Source organism: Puma concolor, chromosome A2, assembly GCF_028749965.1.
Source record: "Puma concolor isolate L17-30 chromosome A2, mPumCon1.1.hap2, whole genome shotgun sequence".
NCBI classification, from domain to species: domain Eukaryota; kingdom Metazoa; phylum Chordata; class Mammalia; order Carnivora; family Felidae; genus Puma; species Puma concolor.
In genome coordinates, this window is record NC_141668.1 from 134,335,013 (window position 1) to 134,353,577 (window position 18,565).

Below are 18,565 nucleotides of genomic sequence, written 5' to 3' on the forward strand. Positions count from 1 at the left end.
CCTGAGCCGAAGTCGGACGCTTTACTGACTGAGCCACCCAGGTGCCTCTGATGAGGGGACTTTTGCATAGAGGCCTGTTACAGTGAGGAAGGGAGCTATGAGTATATCGGAGGAAGATTGTTCCTAGCCGAGGGATAGCCAGTGCAAAGGCCCTGGGGTGAGAGGGTGCCGAGTGGGGTGTAGGAAGAAGGAGCCAGGGGCAGTGGGAGAGGAGAGCTGAGAAGGTGGGCATGCCTTGAGCTGTCTGTATGGGATGGGAAACCAATGGGGACTCTGGAGCAGGGGAGAGACGCAGACCTATGTTTAGGAAGACCACTCTGGTCACCCGTGGGGAGTTGACAATGGGTGGACTGGGGGTGCAAAGGAGAGCAGCTGGTAGAGATGAGGGTCAGGGTTGAGGCAGCAGAGCCAGCTACTGGAGGTGGCTCTCGGGCTCTCTGCTTTAGAGGATGATTTTGGGGGCACCTGGGTGGCTCAGTCAGTTAAGGGTCCAACTCCTGCTCAGGTCATGATCTCACAGCTGGTGAGTTCAAGCCTGTGTCAGGCTCTGTGCTGACAGCTCGGAGTCTGGAGCCTGCTTCAGATTCCGTGTCTCCCTCTCCCTCTGCCCTTCCCCCACTCACGCTCTGTCCCTCTGTGTCTCTCAAAAATAAATGTTGGGGAAAAAAAAAAAAGAGGATGCCCCGTGGGCTCTTTTGAAATTTGGATGATCAGTGCCATTTCTGCCCTAGGTTGAAAGCCTGGGCCAGCCCCAGCCCACCTCTGCACCGGTGTGGTCTTGTCCCTTCCAGAGCTGAGAGTGTGCCTCTTAATCTTTGAGCTGTTCCTTCTGCAGCTCAGTCCTCTTCTTTGATGCCATTTCTTGAACCAGCACTTTTTAGAAAAGATCAATTAGCTTCCTGCTGGAAAGAGCAGGCATTGTGTTTCCTGATCTGAGCTCCCTACTGGGCTGAAGGAAGCAGCCAATTCTGTTCTTTTTTTCTCAAGGCTACTACTATTGTTGTTGTTGTTGTTGTTGTTTTGCCTCATTCAAACCCAGTTGCCCTGAGATAGCTTTTTTTTTTTTTAAGTTTATTTTGAGAGAGAGTGTGGGCATGAAAGTGGGGGAGGGGCAGAGAGAAAGGGAGAATCCCAAGCAGGCTTCATGGCACCAGCTCAGAGGCTGACATGGGGCCTGAACTCACAAACCAGTGAGATCATGCCCTGAGCCAAAATGAGGAGTCAGATGCTTAACCACAGAGCCACCAAGGTACCTTGTTCCCCACCACCCCGCCGAGATAGCTTTCTGCCTCAAGTTGCCTTCCTGAGCCTTCATTTTCCCTTCAGTTGCCTTCCATCTTCCAACAACTGCCATTTATCGACCCCCCTAATTAATTTTAATCATTTTATATTGGCAACCTTAGTCACAGCTGCCCTTGATAATAATGAAAAAGGAAAGTGTCTTGTGAACGTGTCTTTGTTTGCATTTATCATCCCTCCATGGCGTTCTTGTAAGTTTATTTGTTTATCCCTAGAGGCCTGTGTGATTAGGGCTTGTCTGAAATTCATTGATAAAAAGATGAACTATACTTGAAAAAAAACAATAACCTCTACTCACTTCAGTTTGCTGGAATTGGAAACCTACGCCTAAGGCTTTCTCAGTTACAACACAGCAAAAAAATCAGAATTGGTTTCCTCGAACTGAGACCATGACTTGGTCTCAGGCCATCTGACGGTTATGTGCCTTGTTGGAAAAATCAAGGTACGGTTCGATGCTTGTGGGCACTTGGATGCCAGAAGAATCTCTTCAAGGGAAACCAGATGCAGAGATTCCCCCTTGCTAGAGTTCTCTGGGGCCAGTTCTTTCTAAAAAGTTCTCGCCACCTATGTTTACCTGGTGGTGTGGCTTCATCCACGATTGCTCCAGGGTTAGCTTTGGGTTGAGGCCATCATGTGGTGAGCTATAATCGAAGTGTTCTTTATAGCACACGAATTAGTTGAGGCACTGATCCCGCCAGTACTGGAAATCTGCATTTTTTGTGCCCGTCTTTGTTAAAATTAGTTGCTGACCCTTGTCTTTATTGCTGTGTATTGTATTCAGAGAATTCTCTGCCTTCCACAGATAGGCCCAAAAGACAAAGCATGCTGAGGGAAAGGAACTGGAAAGAGATCTGGCTTCTGTTGCACCTGGATGTCTGCCAGGAATGTCTGTGTGGTCCTACCCCGCACATGGGAGGAGTTGGCTCTGAACTCAGGCTCACTTGCATCTGATCAATGCTTCTTTTTGCCAGTTCCCTGGCTTATCGCTGCAGGAGGGCGGTTGAGGTTTGCTTTGGGAGTTTCTAGGAAGTCAGCCTCGCTCCCCAGAGTGTTGGGACAACACAATGGGCAGGTGTTCACAGGTAAGGCCACAGCTAACTCACATACAAAGCCGGACTGCTGTAAGAATTTGATTTCAAAAGAGCATTTTGGGGGAAAAAATCCACCCATATCTTTAATGCAATTCGAACCTTTAGTCTATATTAGAATTTTTTCTTTTCTGAGTAGGACCCATAACTTAGAGCAGATTTATTTTTCTGCAGGTAATATGTGAGCCATGGAAAACTCAAACTGGTGCCAAGGGCTATCTGTCTGGGGATTCCTGTCCTTCTCCCCTCTCCTCCCACAAGCCCTCAGATTCACCAGTCTGGTCCTGTGACACAGAGGAGTCACAGTCCCTGACTGAAGTGGAGAGAGCACTCTGGACAGGAGAGTTTTGTAGAGTTCTCTTTTCTGTGGCTATGAAGTTCAGGTGATTGAGCTGAGAAGTTGGGGTCAAGGGACACCCACCATATTTAATAGAGAGCTCCAGTGGGCGTGCCACCTGGTCTCGCGTAGGAGGAGACACAGAGTGATTGCTTTCCGGAGGCGGCCCTCCACCATCCATCTTCACTAAAATGGCTCCTCTAGAAAGACTGGCACCTTGTGAGTGATGAGTAATTGTTGGTCGCATGAGCACAGCGGAATCAAGACCATCAGCAGGTGTCGATGTGCTGACTGCTCACTGTGTGCCAGGCCTCTGCTTGGCCTTGACCATCACCCTCGCGCATCCTCACCCTGACTCCGAAGGAATGTGTTCTTTCGTCTATTTTACCAGTGAACAGTCCGCGGCCTGGAGAGATGAAAGAGCTTGTTCGCGGTGATAGCGTTTGGTACTGAGAACCTATGGAAACTTCTGCCATGGGCATTTTTTTAAGGCCAAGAATTGATTGACAGCCCTGGGAGGAGGTGTAGAACTGTGTTAGAAATTGCTAGAAAAAGACAGGAAAAAGGGAAATGTTGGGGTGCACCATAGAGATTGTCCTACTGATATGTCAATTGCTATTTGATTCCCCAAAGAGGATAATCACAACATTCTAGCCGAGGTGGTAGGTGGGCTTGGCATCGGGAGGCCAGGATCCTCTTGGACCATCCGTAGGATGCAAGAAGCCCTCTTGGTGGCAGGAAGACTTGACTTTTCCTAACCTTGCCTAACAGTCTTTGAGGAGCACTGATGGAAATGAGGAAGGGGTCCGGGTGAGGCTCGGGGAGAATGCCACCTGGCTCTTGGGGCTGGGATGCCAGTGCTGATGCCCTCTTCGAGGGACATGCCATGACAAGCCACAGGGAGACTTGGTTAGTGGCTTCCATAAGAAGAGAGGACTGGGCTGGACCTGACCCCGTGGCCGGAGCTGCCCACCGGTTGCCTCACAGGCCCTGGCGTCTAGAGCCCACGCTCTGCTGTCAGGATGTCCCGTCAGCCTCCTCTCTAAGATCTGTGGCTCAAGCCCCTTAATGACAGGCTGGCGGCCTAGGAAGCAGACGATTAATACGAGGTGGTGTTTTCTCTAGGGGCCCAGGGACTCCTAGAAAGACCACTGCACACTCATCCTCTTTATGAGATGGTGCCTTCTCTGGCAGATGGGCACCTCTGCCCCTCCTGCCCTAGCTCACTGCCCCCTCAGAACCCTGCAGTGGTGTTTTCCTGCACTTGGGGCAACATCCAAATTCTGCCATGCTCTATATACAACCCTGACTTTTCTCTCCTATGCTCTGCCTGTCACTCTTGGCCACACTGACCTTCAGGCAGCTCCTCCACGGGCAGAGTTCATTCTTGCCTAGGGGCCTTGAATCGGGCCCTTCCTTCTGCCTGGATGCCCCTCCTCCTTCCACCCAGCTATCACCTTTCAGTTTATCACCTTGTTTCTCTCAGGCTCGCCTGCCTGCTCCCTCACAGAATTCTCTCCTTGATTTTTCCCTTCCCAGCCTCTCTGTTTGTGGTGATTTTCTTCTGTGCCTGAGTAGTGTCTGTCTCCCGCAGGTCTGAGGCTCCAAAAGCCTGCCCCCACCCCGCCCTCCCACCCCCCCCACCCCCCCCACCCCCCCGCTGGTGCCACGGGTGGCACATAGCAGGGGCTTGGGAATGACTGGTGAGTGAATAAATCAATGGTCCCAGGATGGGCTGGTGGTGGACCAGGCGGGTGGTGTCTTGGGTTGCCCAGGGCGGACAGCAGTGAGAGTTTGGAGCTGCCTGGCCCTCAAGGAGCTGCCATTTTTGGAGCAGGTGGTTATGAGCTTCTCCTTGGAGGAGGGGCAGGGCCAGGGGGTGGAGGCCACCATACCCTTTGGGAGGCTGTGAACACAGTGGCTGCTTCTGCCCGGCTCCCTTCCCCTCCGTGGTTTTAGGAACCATTGGCCAGCGCTTGGGAGAAGCCTGGATTTGGGCTCAGGGTGCGGCTCAGTTCTGTGTAGTGCTCACCCTGCGACCTTGGGCCGGCCCCAGGGTCCAGGTGGGTGCGTAAGGGCCGCCTCCCCCGCCCCAGGGTGCGGCACAGCTGGGGTCAGTGGGCGGGCTGCCTCGTGCCCTTGTGCCTGTGGGCTGTTCACAGCACCTGGTCCCTTCCTTGCATGTTCTTAAGCCGGGAGGACCCCGGGCTTCTGGCTTACAGTGCGGGTGCTCTGTCGGCTTCTCTGGTGCGTGTCCCCCCACTCCTATGTGGGGTGGCTTGGTGACTCCTGCAGGACACTCCCGGCTGGAGTCCCCGTGAGTGATCAGTGGGGCTCAGCATTTGTAACTCTCACACAGAGAACGCCCAAACCACGGGTTCCCACAGAGGGGGTCAGTCCGACCCCGGAGGAAATAGGTAAGGGCGGTGGTGTTCCTCACGCTGTCTCCTTGCTGGCCTCTGCACCATCTGAGAGTAGGGTGGCCTTCTTTCAGGTGTTGGAAGCGGGGATTTAGCATGAATGAAGGCAGAGCGTTCTCTGGGGCTGCTTTTTGTCTTGGGTACGTGATCCCCTATTGAGCCTGGGGGGCTGTTTCTGCCAGGATGGGGTTCTCTGCCTGTTGATGCAGTGCTTTCCCCTTTCTCGTCTCTACTCCCGGGAAAGGGAGCCAAGAGATTTGGCCGCACCAAGGGGAGGTGCTGGTCTCTTCTTGCTTCCTTTGAGGGATTTGATGGGATGCTGAATCGCCCCAACAGGGCGGGGGTTGGGGGCAATGGGCGGAGGCAGGAGTAGGAGGTGGGAAGGTAATGGCCTTCTAGCTCCTACTGCCACCTGGTGTTTTCCAGTAATCTCCTTTGTTCCCCATAACTGCCGCAGGAGGGGGAATGTTGTTCTTGCTACCTTACCGATGAGGAAATGGGTCCAACGAGGTTAAATCACTTGCCCAAGGTAGAACAGCTGGTAACTGACCTAAGCTCCTGGGACCATGGAGCAGAAGTGTTTGTTTTTGGCTGTGTTGCGCTGCCTCCCGGGGAAATCGGTAACTACTGAGAACCTACTGTGTGTGTAAGAGATGGTCACATTCTATCAATGATTTCCTCTCCCTTAGTCCCCAAGGTCAGCCTGCGGTAGCCCAAGTGGTGCAGTCCCCGTTGGCAACTGGAAGGCTCCGAGAGAACAATTAACTCGGTTCTGAGCTGGATTTGGTCTCAGGGTGGGGCTGATCCCAGAGACGGCTTCAGAGGCTAAGAGGGCCTGTGTCCTTGCTGAGTTCCAGGTGGGCCTGCTGGGGGTGCTGGGAAGTCAGGGAGGGGTGCTGTCAGCTGCAGGCACTTGAGAGCCCCCTTCATGGTGGTGTAAGTAAGCTTATTTTCTTCCTGTACCAGGTGGTCGGGAGGTGAGTGATTGATGGCATCGTTCAGCCTCTCAGGGCTACTCAGGGCTCACGTTTCTTCTGCCCCATCTTCTTTATTTTTGATTTAAAACATGTTTATTTTTGAGAGAGGGAGCGTGAATGGGAGTGAGCCTGAGTGGGGAAGGGGCAGAGAGAGGGAGACAGAGGCTCCCAAGCAGGCTGCTCACTGACGGCACAGAGTCCGATGTGGGGCTTGAATTCACGAACCATGAGATGATCATGACCTGAGCCGAAGTCGGATGCTTAACTGACTGAGCCACTCAGGTTCCCTTCTTCATTATTTTTATTGAAGTGTAATTAACAGTGTAATATTAGTTTCAGGTATATACTATCCAACAACTCCATTTCTCAGTGCTCATTAAGATAATTGTACTCTTACTCCCCTTTATCTGTTTACCCACTTAACCTTTGGCAACCACCAGCTCTTTGTATTTGAGAGTCTGTTTCTGTCTCTTTGTCTTTTATTTCTTAAGTTCCACGTGCAAATTGGTGCAGCCACTGTGGAGAACCACATGGGGGATCCTCTAAAAATGACAAATAGAAATACCGTGTGCTCTGGTAATTCCACTCCTGGGTGTTTACCTAGGGAAGATAAAAACACTCACCGGAAAAGATCTTTGCACCCGCCCCCGAATGTTGATTTCAGTGTTTCTTAAAACAGCCAAGCTACAGAAGTTGCCCCAAACTTCTTAAGTTGTTACTTTTTATCCTCCTGTTCATTGCCTCCTGTTTGCAAGCTGGCTGCTGCTGTGGAGACTACCAGACCCCTTTTCAAGCCGGAAGCCAGGGAGAAAGCGTAGCCCCTGCTGTTTCTTCCTGGGAAAATAAAAGCCCTCACACCAGTCCCTCTAGTAGACGTCCTTTTATAACTTGGTGACCAGAACTGAGCCACATGGTCCCCTCCAGATACACGGAAAACTGTCAGGCACTGTGCTAGACTGGACATTCAGAGAGGATAGGCTTCTCTCTGCTCCTACAGATCTCCCCCTCAAGCAGGGGAGGTTGTTAAAGTTGAGGTCCTCCAGCTGCCCCAAGGTGGAGAATTGGCTTCATCTTGTCGAGTCCAGAAGGCTTCCTCCGGGACGGGGTGTATAAGCCAAGTTTTAAAGGTGAGATAGAAGTGAAAGGCATTCAATTCAAGTCACTATTTTCAGCGTCCAGTTGCTTTCTTCCTCCAATCTGGCTGGTTCTGCCCATCCTACTCTGAGCTCTGGAGTCTCCATTCCCTGTCCCGGGGGCAGCTTGACCTGTAACTCCCATCTCTTTCCTGTGTTCTGCCTGATGTTCGAGCCGAGCCCTTCAGCCGAGTCATTGGTGCACTGAGAGAGCAGCTGCCTGGCACGCAGCCACGGAAAACCCTGCAACTCAGGGACACTGTGGTGCACTAGGTGTCAGGAGTGTCCAAAGATTGCCACTGTTTGTTGGCCTCTTGTGTTCTGAATGTCTCTTGTCCCTCTGCCTTTTGGGGCCTTCCTCGCCTTAACTGTAAGGCTTGGGAGCGTTATTCTGCTTCCCTTCCCCGCTGTCCGTGACTGAGGAGGCAGCTTGTGGGGTGACACTTAGCCAGACGTTAGCATCCCATCTTTATTTATATATTTCTTTTTTAAATTTTTTTTTCACATTTATTTATTTTTGAGACCGAGAGAGACAGAGCATGAATGGGGGAGGGTCAGAGAAAGGGAGACACAGAATCTGGAACAGGCTCCAGGCTCTGAGCTGTCAGCACAGAGCCCGACGCGGGGCTTGAACTCACTGACCGTGAGATCCTGACCTGAGCCGAAGTCGGCCGCTTAACCAACTGAGCCACCCAGGCACCCCAGCACCCCATCTTTAATCCACAGAGTGCCTCCTGTCCTCTCTCCTGTCAGATCACCTCTAACTTTGGAGGTGGATTGTAGCTGCCATCATGCCCACTTCAGAGTCGGGAAACTGAGACTCCAGATAGGTGACACGCCCGTGGTGGCACAGGAAATCTGTAGTAGAGCCGGGACCAGAGCTGGGCCCATCCTGGCGACATGGAGTTCGCAGGTTGGGTAGCAGATCTCGAAGTGTCCAAACACAGAGCAGGACGGCAGAGGGCTGCAGACTCAGTCTGGTGTGACGTTGGCCTGTGTCCTCTCAGGAGTTGTGCGCTTCTAATTAATTGCAGATTATGTGTGTGGATCTGTCCGAGAATTGGCCATGCACAGCCTGAGGGCGGAAGGAAGCTGTGCGGCTGCTGTCTTAATTATTTATGGGTATTTCACATGCAGTTGTTCTTCCCTGCCATCAGTTAACCGCACCACTGCGCTGAGTGTGAGGCCAGTTGCAGCCGATGTTGGTGTTGGAGCCCTTGGGGCGGTGGCTGACTGGGCACTCCGACAGGTCCAGGTCCTGTTTACGCTGCTCACATTTCATGGTCCCGCTGAATGCAGCCGGTGGGTAGGAGCAGCTGACGGGGCTGCGGGTGGTCTGTGTTTGCCTGCAGGAGGCTGAAACTTGGCCAGGCCCCTCTGCTGTTCCCGAAGAGCCCCAGCATTGCAGAGGTAGGAGGGGTTCTAGAAGACCAGTGTGTCTAACCAACTCACTTTCAGATGGGATGTCTCAGACCCCAAGGGACTGTGAAATGCCTAAAGCACCTTGCTGTTTAGCTACAGAGCCAGCCAAGGGCCCGGAATCGGTATTTGTTACTTGTCCTGCTGACAGCCTTTAATGGTCCCATGTGTCTCCCAGCTCACTGGACCCTTTGGCTCCAGTGCCTACTCCTTGGAGGTTCCAAGGAGCAGCTTGTGGGGCAGGACCTGTTTGTTTGCAGGGGATGAGAACCTGCTTCAGTCAAGTAAGGGAATGTTCTTCTCCTGCCTCCTGCAGCATAGCAACCCTGGGATCAGATGGTCTGGGGTCTCGCTGATGAGGGCTCGGTGAGTAGAGGAGTAATGAGGAGGAGCTGGGGAAGGCGTGTCGTGACCTCTGGCCCAGGACTCTGCCTAGACCCCGCTGAGGCTTTGTCGTCCGTGAAAATCAGGAATGTTGACCTTTTTTGGAGTGTATGTGTGGGGGGATGTAAAATACAGCCAGTATGGAGCCCTGGCCTCTTTGTGAGATCCCACCATGGGGTTGTGGGGTCGGGAAGATGTTAGGTATCGCATGGTAGTTGTGGCTGTGTCTCGTTGTCAAGTGGCCTGGGTTCAGATCTCTGCCTGTTTCCTTATTGATGAAGTGGGTTTGCTTCTAGAACGTGCTTCATAAGGCTGTTTGGAGGGCTTAACGAGACCATTTTTGCTGCGTTTGATCAAATGTCTGGTGTGAGGGGGCATGTATCCCTGGAAGGGCTCTTGAACTTTGTGTTTTTTTCCACCTGTAAAATGGGGGATGACCCCATCAGCCCCATGAAACCAGGAACTCCTTGGTTCCTTTGATACAGCAGAGCCCTGACCTTTGCTCCATGGTCAGCAGTAGAGACAAAATTGTCACGTGCAGGAGAAGGGCTAGACCCTGGGGCCCTGGCCCATCTCTTTAGGTGTTTCCCTTCTGACTTGCTGGCCAGTCACACTGAAACCCCAAGCTGCCTCTAGGGGCGCTGTGTCCCCTTTAAGTTGTAGCCCTGCCAGGGACTGCCTGCTCTCCATGAACACCTGAGAGTGGGCTGGAGTGGTTAATAGGGCTTGTCTGAGTGTTGGGGTACATGTGCCCTTCACCTTTCCCTGAAGGGGAATCCTTCAGGACAAAGGACCGAGCCCTCCCCATCTGCCTGTGCCACCTGGTGATTGGGAACACAGGCTCTCGGCCTTGCCGGCTTCTCCAGTTTCCTAGCTGTGTGACCCTGAGCAGGTTCTTTAACCTCTCTGAGCCTTTGTTGGCTGATCTGAAAAATAGGAACAGTGGCAGCTTATAGTTCTGTGGGTTGTCGGGGGGCTCGATTGAAGTAACGTCTGCAAAGTTCTCTGGACAGTGGCTGGCCCCCACTGGGAGCTTTTGAATGATGGCACGTGCCATTGCTGGTCTGCTCAGTCCTCTGCCACTTGAGGTCTCCTGTCCACAGACTGCATGTTGAGATCGGCTGAGCTTTACATGGACACTAACGCTCAGGTTGCACTTCTGGAGATTCTGGCTTAGGTGCTCTGTGATGTAGTCTGAGCATGGGTGGTGGGGTGTGTCTGCACGTTTTTTTTTTAATACTTTTTTTTAAAGTTTATTTTTAAGAGAGAGAGAGAGAGAGAGATAGCATGAACAGGGGAGGGGCAGAGAGAGAGAGAGAGGGAGACGACCAAGGCAGGCACCGCACTGCCAGCCCAGAGCCTGATGTGGGGCTCAAACTGACGAAACTGAGATCATGACCTGAGCTGAAACCAAGGGTCAGACGCTTAACTGACGGAGCCACCCAGGTGCCCCATGTTTTTAATAGCTTCCTAGGTGGTTCCAACATGCAGCACAGCCAGGCTGGAGAGTCATTACCCTCCTAACATCTGCTGTCCCCTGCTCTTTCCCAGGGTGGCGCTGACACCACCTTCCCTCGGCACGTGGGTGCTCCCTCACCCTGCTTAGGCCTTGCCGTGTCCAGGCCCTGGAGAGTAAGATCTGGGGAGGGAGGCTTTGCTTTTCCCAGGGGTCGAAGCCAGGGAAGCCACCTCTGTCAGCAGAGACTTGATTCTCTGTCCACACCCATGATTGAGCACCGGGGCACAATTCTTACACCTGTAGAAAAACTGCGCCAGACAGAATGGGGTGGGGGTGTCCTTTTGTCTTTGTACGTGAACGTTGTGGGTGCTGACCAGATCTGGGTCAGTCCCAAGAGACTGTTTTCCAGGGAGGGTCTCCTTCGGATTTCTACATGTTTGTGACATTGTGGGAGCAGAGAATTCTGGCAGTGGTGTCTCTGGAGTGGCGGGGAGGGCGCGGTGCTGACAGTGTTGTGTTCCTTACGGTGGGAATCCTCTCCTGTGGTGGAGATCGTGTTCTCCACGACTGCAGAGGAAGACAGGGGTTTGTCCGTTTACCCAGGGCTCAGAGACCCGCGTGGCTTCAGGGGTCAGGCCAGTAAAACCTCAGGCTGGGGTGGGGCCCAGGGGGAAAGGACATGCTTTAAGATGTGTTTTTGCCGGGCCTCCCGCACAGCCCAGTGCAGGTGGGTAATCAGGTGGAATCCCACTGTCACAGCAGTAGGATGAAGTTAGTGGTGCCAGGTGAGTACCTCTGTGGAATGTCCCATCTCCTTCTGGACACTTGCTGACCCAGCTGTCAAGCACCGAAGAGCAGATAGGCCTTGCTTTCCATAGCTTCACGTTTCTGTGACACCATCCAATTAACACCTGTATTCTACTTGTCACTTTAAAACCAGACACTTGTACTGGTTTCTACTTGGTGTTTCTCACCGGGCCCTTTCTTTATAAAACACTTCAGCCCCTAGCACCGAAGGGGAAGAGCCCAAGCTCCAGGTAGGATGGTGAAGTAAACGGCGTGACTCTCCCTGCGGTAATCCCTTGAGGTGAGCAGCTGCCTTCTCCCCCTTCCGTCTCCACTGCCTGTCTTCGTCTCCAGAATCCATTTTTGAACTGGGTCTGTAGTGGTTTCTTGTTGGAAAACTAGTCGGCAGTGAAGGATGAGGAAAATAAGGACGGTAAGAATTGACCAGGCTGGGTGGTGAGGGCCCAGGTATCTTCCACATGCATCTGAGCTCTTCTGTGAGGTGTGGCGGTTCTAAACAACTCCTGCCTTGCTGTGGAAGCCGGTTTGGCAGTTCTTAAAGTGCAGTAGAATTCCCCTGTGACCCCACAATTCCACTCCTAGGTGTCTACCCCAAAGAGTTGAAAGTAGAGAATCAAGTTCATGTATGCAAATGTTCCTGTAGCTCTATGGACGATCCCCCAAAGGTAGAAACAACCCACTCGTCCATCGAAAGGTGAATGGGCAAACCGCATGTGGTTTATCCCTACAGTGCACTGGTGTGCAGCCGTACAAAGGAAGGGGTCCTGGACACCAGGATGAGCCTCGGAAACCTCCCAGGTGGCACAAACCGGTCTCAGAAGGTTATGTGGTGTAGGCTTACACTTGTGGACTGACTAGGAGAGGAACTTCCGTAGGGCCAGAAGGGAGATGGGTGGTTGCTGGGTGGGGGGACTTAGGGGAGAAAGTGGACATTGAGAATTTGGGTCCAGAACACTGCAATAAAACAAATGCCAGCACCAGGTGGCTCAAAGGAATCTTTTGGTTTCCTAGTGGGTATGAAAAGTTATCACTAGACTGGAGTCTGTCATGCGCAAGAGCATTTCATTGAAAAAATATGCACATACTGTATATGTGCACATACTGTAATTAAATAAAAAAAATGCACATACTGTAATTAAGCACTGATGGTTTTTAACATTTTTAATATATTCATTTTACTTTTGAAAGAGAGAGACAGAGCACGAGCAGGGAAGGGGCAGAGAGAGGGGGAGACACAGAATCTGAGGCAGGCTCCAGGCTCCAAGCTGTCAGCACAGAGCCCGACAAGGGGCTTGAACCCATGAACCACGAGACCATGACTTAAGCCAAAGTCAGATGCTTAACCAACTGAGCCCCCCGGGTGCCCCTGCCTTACAGAGTTCTTAAACTGTCATGTGCAGAGGGCAGCTCCTGGGGAACTTGGTAGATATGCCGCTTCTCAGGAGAGACGAGGGCTCCTTTCTTCAGGAGCTGTTGCCCTGGATCTAGGATGGTCCCCACATTTGCTCGTCTAGATACGTGACTCTAATGCACTTAGTGTGTCGACTGCAACCCACTGCTTCTTGAGAAGTCCGTACTCTGTTCAGAACTTTGACTTGATGCAGTAAGAAAATTAAACCTAGGAAAAAAGAAGCCCTGTGCTGGGCTTGTGTCCGATTCAAGAACCTCAACGCTGTAAAATACATTTTGGAGTGTGGGCACTTTTGGATTTCTTCTCTGGCAAATGGGTACACGGAACCCTTGACGTACAGCATAGTTTCTTTGCAGCAGCTGAAGTTCCCTGTCCTAAGACAGAGGCTGAGAGTTCTGAGCCAAAGCAGACAGAGTATGTGCCTCCAGGATGCCAAGACAGCCCTGAAATGGATTAGAGCTGAGACCGTGTAGCATATTTTGTACACCGTGTAGTAGCAATTGTTCCTGTTGTTATTACCGGGAGTGTAGTTCAAGACCATCTGCTTTGTCTGTGGGTCCTCTGTCAGCAGAAGGTTTTTATGAAAGCCTTGGGTATCGGCCTGCCCTGATCTAGGCTCTGTTGCTTATTCAAGCACCGTAGTTTACACTTTTCCCTCAGAAATGCTAGTGAGCACCTGCTCTGTGCCGGGCACTGTGAAGCAGCCCCATTAAAAGCGGCTCTTTTGGGGGTACGTGGGTGGCTCAGTCGGTTAAGCGTCCCGACTTCCGCTCAGGTCATGATCTCATAGTTCATGAGTTCAGGCTCACTGCTGTCAGCCCAGAGCCCGCTTGGGATCCTCTGTCCCTCTCTCTCTCTGCCCCTCCCCTGCCCATCCTGTCTTTCTGTCTCTCAAACTAATAAACTTAAAAACAGAAAGTTGCTCTTTCAAAGAGCTTTTACCTGATTTTCACGTGATACCCTCTATTAGTCCAGCAAAGTGGACTCACTGTTCAACCCCAGCTAGTTGCTGACTCACGCTGAACTACTGAGTGTGTGCCCTTGTCAGGCTGTGGTAGTTTGGGGTTTCTTAACCAGTGTTGGATGACATGTGGTGCGTGGTGAGCTGGGGCAGGGGCAGGGACGGGTAAGAGAGGGAGAAAGTCCGTTCTGATCTACGATTGCCTTGGCTTCTGGTGTTACAGGGCTGGAGCTACAGATGTGTACCAGCTTCCCAGATTTGAGGTGGGAATTCAGAATGCAATATAGCCTTTTTAGTTTGAGGATATCAAGGGTTTTTTTAAATCTTTTGGCAACAACTTATTTATGAAAGCGTGAGTACTCATCAGTTGGGAAAAGAGTAAAAAACTGTTTTAAGCCCTAAATGCCTTCAAGGCTGAATAGATGGCTAAGGACTGTGTTGAGATCCCCACCTTCATTATTGGGGAAATGCCTCTCGGAGTAAGAAAAAAAAAGGGACCTTCAGAATGGATTGTTGACACCCTTTAATTTTCTGGATCTTGGATTTCAGATTCTGACTTTCTTCCTTTTTTTTAATTTATTTTTATTTTTTTTTCCCAACGTTTTTTATTTTTTTTGGGACAGAGAGAGACAGAGCATGAACGGGGGAGGGGCAGAGAGAGAGGGAGACACAGAATCGGAAACAGGCTCCAGGCTCTGAGCCATCAGCCCAGAGCCCCACGCGGGGCTCGAACTCACGGACCGCGAGATCGTGACCTCAGCTGAAGTCGGACGCTCAACCGACTGCGCCACCCAGGCGCCCACTTCCTTTTTTTTTTTTTTTTTAAAGAATGGTGTAATTCCTCCAAGAAAACTATGGTTTAATCAGCAAAATCGGGAGTAGGATTTTGGTGGCCTCATGAAATAACTGAAGGAAGGTTTTTGTTTTGTTTTTTGTTTTTTGTTTTTTCCTAATGTGGTCCAGAAGTGAGGTTGGGTTATTCTCCCCGCCAAGTGCCAGTTTTCCTTGGTGAGGTCCTATTTCCCGACAGCTTACGCCTGCCCCTGAGTTTTTGGATCTCTGTCCTCCCAGGGTGTGTGGTCTGCTCTCCCTCCAGCCCTAGAGCTGTGGTATAAGGGCTTCCATGTCTACAGAGAACCGGCTGGACAGTGAAGCTCACAGCGTGACTCTTCGAGGGTGTGAGAGCAGTTCTGTTAAGGAGTCGAGGCAAAGACTCTCTTCTCCAGCGCAGGGCACTTACACTTACAGAGGGAGGGTGAGCAGGAGATCGCTCTCTGGACACGTGTTTTCCTCTCAGGCTTCGCTGAATGTTGAAGCAAAGTATGACAAGTCGGTCTCTTGCCTGGAGGGGGCTGAGGAGCAGGTGATCCCACTCATATACCTGATAGGTTGTGTCAGCAAGACTGGCTCATTCTCTCAAGAGTGGACTCACATTAGCCAGACATGCAGAGACTGATGTACAATCAGAAGACCAGATTACCCATCAGCGGTGAGAAACCAGAAGGCCCAGATCTGATGCTCAGGCACATCATGCCTGTGGCCTTAACAACTTGGGGAGCTGGAGTCTGCCCTGATGGTGGCCTGTTGAGTCAGAGAAGGGGGGCTGGTTGGGTGCTTCAGCTCTCGAGTGGCTTAATGTGTCCCAGACCTGGTGAGGGAAAGGTCTCGACCCGGGCAGGCCTTTACTTGGAGACACACTGTCACCTTCTGGCCTTTATGTGGTCCTGTATCTTCTTTTCAGCTTGTGGCTTAACAGGGTTCTGTGCTAATTGTATCAGGTGGTTGTTGATGGTGAGAGAGAAAGAGAACGTGAGCTTCTGAGATAATTACTTTGTCCTTGCCTCCTAACCAGTAGCCAGCAGATGACTTTGTTTCAGCTTAGTTAATAGTTAATGATAGGGGCGCCTGGGTGGCTCAGTCGGTGAAGCATCCGACTTCGGCTCAGGTCACGATCTCACAGTCCGTGAGTTCGAGCCCCGCGTCGGGCTCTGGGCTGATGGCTCAGAGCCTGGAGCCTGCTTCCGATTCTGTGTCTCCTTCTCTCTCTGCCCCTCCTCCATTCATGCTCTGTCTCTCTCTGTCTCAAAAATAAATAAAAACGTTAAAAAAAAAATTAAAAAAAATAGTTAATGATAGCTCTTTTCCATGTCCTTCCAGTTCCCTGTAAGACATAGACACAGGACTCTCCAGGAAACTACAGCTTAACCTGCAGCCATAGTCACCCTCCCTAAGACGCTGCCCCCCACGTGTAGACCCAGAGACTCCCCTTGTGAGGGGTTGTCAGATCTGCAGAATTCCTTCTCTCCCAGTGGGGGCTGGGAGGGAAGAGAGTCCATGAGGGGAGGTAGTGGTCTCTTCAAATGAACTCCATCCGATCGAGAATCTCCCCAACTAGCTACGAGGTGGGGGATGAGGCTGAGAGGATTTCGCTGGTGGAAGTCTCCGCGGGGAAACACAGGCCCTGAATGGAGTCCATCTGTGAAGAGCTGTGAGGGCCACAGCCAGGGAGAGGCCTCTGGAGGGAGATGTTGGCAGGGTTAGGTCGGGAGCATGGCGTAGTGAGAGGGCTTCTCCTCTGTTGCATCGGCTATCCGGAGAAAGAAGGAAGGCTTGTTCTGTCATGGGCTGGTGTCTTTGTCCAAGGTGCCACTTGATCCTGCCCATGACCTGTGAGGGAGACGGTCATGGCCACAGCCTTGGGGGGACCTGGCTTTCTACCTGATCATCTCAAGATGGATGTGGGTGGATGCATGACTTCTGTGTAAGAACGCTGAGGACTCCCCTGTACGACTGACTTAGGGGCCATCTGACCTTTTTGTGACTCTGTATCATCTTCTGTAAAAGGGGAATTGCAGTAGTAACTTCCTCACAGTGTTTGGGGGAAAGAGGACGTGGATTAGTACGAAGCACTTAGAATCAATCCTGTCTGACTTGTAACCATTCAGTACATGTCAGTAATTGATGTTATTGTCGCTCCCTGTACATCTCACAGCCCTATAGGGACAGCTTTGTATGGTCCTAAAGTTAGGATTAAAACAGTTTGTACTACATAAGCCATTGTGAGGATTATACATTAAATGAGGTAGTTGAGATAACTTGCTTGTATCACAGTCTGGGATCTAGAATATACTGCGGTGGGCAGAATGATGGTCCCCCAGGGACATCCATGTCCTGACCCCCAGAACCTGTGAATATGCTACCTGCTCTGGCAAAAGAGACGTTTCAGCTGTGGGTAAGTGAAAGATTTTGATGATGGGAGATTATCGTGGTTATCCAGATGGCTCCAGTGTAGTCAAAGGGTCCTCACAAAAGGAAGGAGGAGGGTCCGAGAGGTAGAAGATGTGACAACAGAAGCCGCAGAGGTCAGAGCGATGCGGGCCCCCAGCTAAGGAGTGTGGGTGTCCTCTAGAAACTGGGAAAGACTGGGGAATGGGCTCTGCCCTAGAGCCTCCAGGGGGAGCATGGCCCTGCGGATGGGCTGACTGTAGCCTGTAAGACCTTCGAGACTTCAGACCTCCTGAGCCGTGAGGTAATAAATTTGTGTTGTTCTAAGCTACCGAGTTTGTGGTTGTTACAGCAGCCATAGGAAATGAACACAGCTAGTGAGCTGAGCTGAGCTGAGGTACTGACTTGACCGTGGATGGGCCCCGGGACCATCGTCATCACTGTCTTAATGGAGTCTGAGCTGGGGCGCTGATGCTTTGAGGGGCTGGGTTTTATTGTCAGAGGTCCCCCAGTGGATGAAATGGGACCTCAGAGGAGAGCTGTGGCCTTTGGTGGGCAGCACACATGGGACAGGAAAGCCCACTGCCTCTGGCCCAGGCCTGTGCATGGTGTGCGTGTCTGGACCCGGGCACACCCTCGCCCCACCCTGGGGTCTCCGGTGCCAACCCCTGTGTTCCTGTCACCGCCTGCCCTGGACACTGGAGGCGAGGCCCCCCCCCGTGTGGTTGGGGTCTCGCTGTCTAGTGAACCCTTGGGGTTACTCTTCGGGTGTGGTCAGTGGTTGTGTGTGCAGTTGATGAGGCTGCTTTCTCAGTGTCCCATGGGATTTCTTACGGAGTCTTTGCTGCTCAGCAGAACCTTGCTTGGTATTGACCTTCTCTCGGGCTCCCCTGAGGAGCATTTACCTGTGAATCAGAGCTGGCTCTCTGGGCTAAGGAGGAGCAATGATCCTGCTGGGGCACCCTTCTTTCCTGTTCGGGCTTAGGAGGCTCAGGCCACCGTAGTTCTCTTCTCTCCGTGTGAGGCCGTCACATACAGGGAAGAGCTGAGTTCCTTTGAGCGTGCGTATGCAGCCATGCTTGACACGACCGTGCAGCCCTGAGCTCCCACCCTCCTTCCCCTCTTTGCTTTCAATCTTGAGTTGGGTCCCCGTAGCTCATATGCTTGTGCAACTGATTAGCTCTTTACTGGATCCAGAGTCCATCCTGTCCTTGTGAAGGGCTCTTATTTCTCGGAGTCTGTTTTTCCAAATACACATGCCTGTGGTGTGTTGGGGGCTCTTGCTCCTGCCCTTCCCCTCATCGGGTCCCCTCTGCTGTCCTCCTCTGCCTTGGCCACCGTCGTCTTACCCTATAGTGATGGATTTAAGGCTGCACACTCTCGTCGGTGGCTCCATGTAATTAATGTGTCGTGGGCTCGGGAACAGAGGGCTCTCTTGCTACTGGCCATCAGAGTAATCAGCGGCAAGGCAGGAGGTACAGTGGGAGGAACCTGACAGATGAGGGAGGCTTGGGAGCAGTTTAAAAAATTTCAGAAACAGAAGAAGGGGAAAAAAAGGAAGTCCTCAGCCTCTCTGATGGGTTGCATGTCTGCCTGTGTATAGCCTGCTCACTGATGCCCCATTGAACATGGTGTGTGCTTCATG

At 51.8% G+C, this 18,565-nt stretch overlaps 1 protein-coding gene across 1 annotated transcript in view; it reads left to right on the forward strand.

Moving 5' to 3' along the window:
- LOC147583536 (uncharacterized) overlaps window positions 1-18,565 on the forward strand; it is a 101,924-nt gene that overhangs the window by 42,712 nt on the left and 40,647 nt on the right. The window lies entirely within an intron of this gene.